General features: G+C 27.8%; 1 pseudogene; it reads left to right on the forward strand.

Moving 5' to 3' along the window:
- Window positions 1–1867: 1867 nt before the first annotated feature.
- Window positions 1868–3222, forward strand: LOC101266603 (uncharacterized; annotated as a pseudogene).
- The last annotated feature ends 2778 nt before the right edge of the window (window positions 3223–6000 follow it).

Genomic DNA, 6000 nt, shown 5'->3' on the forward strand with positions numbered 1-6000 from the left:
GATTTAGAAATTTGAGGATAGATGTTCTTGATGTGATGACTTCCAGATTTTGGGAATAATAAGTATTGAGTTTTAGAAGTTATTTAAATTGATTTTCGTTAAATGAGTTTTGAGTCTTCCGCTTTATATTTCGTTCACTATGGTTGAAATATTGGTAAATGATGGGGTTTAGATTTGTTGGTTTGCTCACATAAGAGGATAAGTGTGGGTGCCACTCGCGGCTCGTTTTGGGTCGTGACATATATATATATATATATATATATATATATATATATATACCCTTTTTAATATATCCTATTTTGTAAAAAAAAATATTTTCAAAAAAAAAAATTATTAACTAAAAGTTTCCTCTTTCATTAAGAATATTTTTATCTTTCATTAATCCATTCTGCTAAACATGTTTTAGAGTTGATGTCACCGATTTGTTTGTTGGATTTTACTGAAAATGAAAAATTTTGTATCAAATGTTGAAACTTGAAAAATGGATTATCTCAATTTTTATATTGATTGTAATGCAAGCAAATTAACATACATTTTGTTCTAATTTTGATCATTTTCTTTTCCTGTTCGTTAATTAAGTCATCTTAAAATATTATATTTTTATTGACACTATTATAAATAATTCTATTGTGAATTACGTAAAATTATATATTCGTATAAAGAAAATACATTTCAATGAAAGATGAAAATAAATTGATTATCAACGAATTTTTTTCAAAAATAGAATTTTGAAGAGGGCAAATTTGTTAGACTATAATTTTTTTATATTAATAATTAATAAGTGAAATGAATTGTTACCAAACACTTAAAATAAGGAAGGTAAGTACAATATCATAAGGTCTTTGAAATTATTCGGTTTACTAATTAAATTTTAAAAAATATATTTATTTATAAAATTTAGAAATTCAATACCAAGTTAAATTTGAGAACTTTCCAAAAATTTGAAAACATCGAAAAGATGTTTCACTTTTTCCACTTTAAATTATTCACAAAAAAATAAAAAATAATCTAAATATAATCAAATATAATTTTTATTTTTAAATGTACCATTTTCAGTTTAATGTATTAATTTTTCCAAATTTTATAATGGAACATGATGAAAAGTTTATTTAATTTAAGGAGTGAAGTGTCAATAACACATTTAAGCTATCTACTTTTTTTAGTTTACTGAAAGTTTGAGTTTAATAACTGAAATTCAAGTCTTGAATTTGAGAAACACACATCTCAGTATCATTATACTTCATTGATGGTGTGCGCACTATACTCTAATTTATTTTAAAAAGTTTGCTATATTACACTCTACTGACAAAGTATTTCATTTGATAAAATTTTTTTATTAGTATTAGTTAAAATTTAAAAATTATTTTATCTTAACAAATAAAATTTAAAACATGTTTCTTACCTCACTCAGCCACCTCCTCTCATTGTACGACCCACAAAAAGACCCAATTTATTTTTTTTAAATAAAAAAGTTAAAATTTCTTTTATAATGCTTTTATTAAAAAAATCTTACTAGCTTCATCCCCCCCCCTCTTTCCTACATCATCCCCCATTATCCAAGTGGTATTTTACACACACCACTTAGATATATTTTCAAGTGATAGTTTAAATATAAAATTCACACTCTAAATTTAGTTATGAAGTTTTTATAAAAGGATAGTCAAATATGTTTTTAGATGCATGATTCTAATTAAGATTTTATCTGAATTGAAAGTTGATCAAATCTATTTTTTTAAAGTCCCCTAAGTTTTTTTAAAGTTAAAAATTATTTAATGTTATTTGACTTAGAAACGCTTATCCAAACAAGGTCTTAATTAATCTCATTCCTTTTTTGAGTTAAGTTTGTGTTGAAGTATATGGCAAAACTATGAGTAAATCAACAATGAGCTAGAAAATCCATGTTTTGGATTATTTAGTGACGAACACGGCAGCAAACACCCTTGTAGGTGCCCATTTCAACCGAGATATCGGAGCTCAATATGGTTAGCAAACGCTGACAGCTGCCACATCCTACATATGGAATACCTTCCAACAACAGAATTGTCCAGCTGACCGTAAAAATGTACCAAAAGTAAGCTTGTTCATCGATGACATGAGCGGCGTAGCTTTTGCTATCAACAATGAGATTCATGTTAGTGCAAGGTACACAGAAATAAGCCCATGTCTCAAACATATATATAAAAAATTTATTGATCGATATATACATGCACCTTTAAAAATATAAATCTTACTTTATATTATATATAAACACTCTTAATTAGTTATGGCTCAGTAGAAAAGATGTGCACAAAGCTAGTTGTATGATGTCCATGTATGTTTATTAAGTTTGTAGGCAGAGGCGGACCCAATCTTGTAAGTGGGGGTATACGTGCACATGTTAACTGCATGTAAATAAGTATCTTGAAAATTTGACAAAAATTAGAATATAATTAACCGCACATCCAAGGAAAGCATATGAGAGATATTAGTATAAGCTAGAGGAACCATCCATGTGACCAGGATTTGAATTTTGCTGAAGCCTTTTTTCACTGTTTTTGTTTTAAGTATAAATAGTTGAAAACGTAATATTCCTGGATTCACCTCTCTTTGTAGATCAATCAAGTTCGATTCCCATATCCTCATTTTTGGTATGTGATATGACTTGTCTATTTTATTTTAAATCATGGCCACCTAAGCTCCAATTTCGCTAGAAAAAATTTCATTTTAATTCAAAAGAATAATTATAAAATAACTTCTTTTTTTTGGCATATAAGTTTCTTCATTATTTTTTGTTATTGCATCAAATCATCAAAAAAAAAAACTAATTGTTGGACTACTCAAAATTTGAACATCACATTTGTGTTTTCAGGTATATCCTAGGTTACTCTTGGATGTAAAGAGAGAGATCACATGTGTGTTATACCACGAAAGTGCTCACATTTGGCAGTGGAATGGTACTTGTAAGGCTCTTGGAAGATTAATTGAACAGATTGCTAATTATGTGAAACTGAAAGCTGGCCTTGGACCAAGTCATTGGGTGAAACCAGGTTAGGGTGATCATTGGGACCAAGCTACGATGTTACTGCTCAATTTCTTAGTTATTGCCATAGTTTAAGAAATGAATTTTTGGACAACTTAATTAAAAAAATGAGAAATAATAATACTAATCAGTTCTTTGTTTACTTACTAGGAAAGACAGTTGATCAACTTTGGAGTGATTACAAAGCTAAACATAACAATTAACTTTACCTATGTACCAATATTACAAGGATAGGCATGTGTGTCATGGTTTTGTTGAAGATATTATAGTGACAATAATAATATAATAAAAATAATCTTGCAAGGGGCTAATGTTACAAGTTATTTCATTCGTGCGACTAATTGGCCAGCAATTTCAGTTCAAGCAGCCAAGTATATTTGTTGAAATTCTTATGATTCAAAGTTGGGTATAAAATATTCTTATATTATACGAAATTCATGAACAAAAATGTCAATATTTGATAGTTTAGTTTAAAAGTATTCTTATAGTCAATAGTTTGATCCAAAAATATCTTTATTGTTACTTAATCAGTCAAAAATATCCCTTTTCAAATATACATATTCCTTTTTATTTTTAACACAATTAATTTCTAATGACAGCTCTTTTTACTAGCAAATACTTGTCTGAGTTCAAATAAAAAAATATTAAGAAATGAAATAATTCCTATTTATTTATTTATTAATTAATGTGATTATAAAAAAATAAAAGAAACAAGAATGATATTTTTTTAAATAATATTTTTATTAGGAATAAAATATGATTAAAAATAAAAAATATATATTTATCAGAAATAAATTATTATTATTTTGACTCATTAATAGGGCATATTTGGACCAAGTTATTAGGAACAAGTAGCCTTGAACCAAACTACTAATTACAGAAGCATTTTTAGATCAAAATATTAATGGAAGACATTTTTATTCCATGTCATATTATTCAAGGACAATTTTTACTCTTTTTAGATTATGATTTGTTAGCGAATTTAAATTGATTTATGTTGAAATTATTATTTGTGTTACGCTGAAAGTTTTGGTTTAATATAGAAGCAGTAAGCTCTCGGTAAATTCTTCAATTATTATATGTTATTTCAGTTTAGTTTATGATTATTATTTTTTCAATTTGTATGTAAAACTCTGTTTTTTTGTAAATAAAAATAAAAACCACTAGGACAAAATAAGATTGTTAAATTTCTTAAAGTAGGCAAAATTTTGAATTGATTAAGTAGTATCATTGGTTAAAATTTGACTTTAAGTATGCATTCTATGTTAAAAAAGGGAAAGTTCAAAGATGGTACTCATCCATAACAAGGGACTAGCACATCATATTTATCCCACTAATTCTTACTCTAGAGAAATAGGCAATGGCTGCTTTAGTTATTTTTACTGAGCAAAAATGACACAAATTAGATTAATAATTAGTGAGTTGAAATTCATATTTTGACTTGTTCTTAATTTTTTTATTTCCTTTTTAAAAAAAATGTTTTCACCCATGTCATATAAAATTATAATTATTTCAAATAGGGGTGAATCAAAATGGGAACAATCACCACGACAGTTGATATTGGAGTAAAAATATATCAATCAATCCATGCTTATAATAAAATCAGAGTATAGCATCTCTAGTTCTATCAAGTTTGTAGGGGTCTGCCGACCAACAATTTCTACTATACAACCTCGGTACACCCTCTTGGCCATAATTGAGTCGTCAACTAGAATAGATACAACAAAAGGTCATTGCAATGATTGTGGTACTATAGAAACCTCTCCAATAATAAATAAAGTAATATACAATAATACAGAGTCTAAATAAAACAAGGAACAAATAGAGCGAGAAAAAAGGTCAATATACCTGTCGATGAATATATGTAATTCTTCCCACTTCCAGAACTAAATGCTCCCCCAACGTAGTAAAACATATGACCCTAATACTGATCTGACCCTCTGTCCTGAACCCTTTTGGCCCTTGAATGGACTATATATTTTTATATAAACCTCTTGGTCATAAGAATAGCATGTTGTGGAGTCCTAACGACATGCTTAATGCCCTTTAAGAAATGTTAATACTAGTACATGATTTGGTTATTTTTAAACTTTTATTTATTATCCAATATAAAATCAAATAAATAAAAATATATAATTATAATCAACAAAAGAAATGTACATTTAAAATAGATATTTTTAAAAGGCCAAAGACTTCACATTTTCAATTATAGAGAAAAATAATTAATTTTATAGAATAACATAAAAGGAAAATAAGTTACTGTATATTTGGTAATATATGAATTTTGACTAAATAAAAGTTGGAAGCGTATATGGCCAATCCATATTATCCATATTTTACCCATATTTTCCTATATTTATATGGATTGTATATGGGTATGAACCCATATTTTACTCATGAAAAAATTCACTCACCCAACCATTAAATATGATTTGGTTGAGAGGGTTATCAAAATATGGACTCATTTTGTCTACACTAAGTGCAGCTTTAATGCAAGTTCAATAAAATTTGTATTCCAAAGAGCTCGATCCTTATGACTCAGCTCTATAGCACGATATAAGCGAAAAAAGGTTAAATTTTCTTAATAATGTATGTAGCTTCATGCGTATAGAATGTGGTCCACAACACATTTATAAACAAGATTGTACTTGACATAGCTTATTGACTACCTAGAATACGACATTGCTTTGATACCAAGTTTGTCACGCGCCCCAAACTCAAGAAGTGCAATTGGAATCTAATGTCAAAAATTAGGCTAGGGATACAAATGACTGAGTATTAGATGAGTTTGACATAAGTAGAGACCCAAGTCCAACACTAGTACAAGTAAACCTATCAACTATAGTGATTAGAGAGATCTTTGTGTGATTAAAATATATGAAGAATATCAAAATGACTAGTCATATGATTTATGGCACCTAAACCAGTCACTCATTTATTTGAAAAGGTGATAAGACATGTTTCATCTGTATTAGCAAATG

Source organism: Solanum lycopersicum, chromosome 3 (genome assembly GCF_036512215.1).
Source record: "Solanum lycopersicum chromosome 3, SLM_r2.1".
Taxonomy (NCBI): Eukaryota; Viridiplantae; Streptophyta; class Magnoliopsida; order Solanales; family Solanaceae; genus Solanum; species Solanum lycopersicum.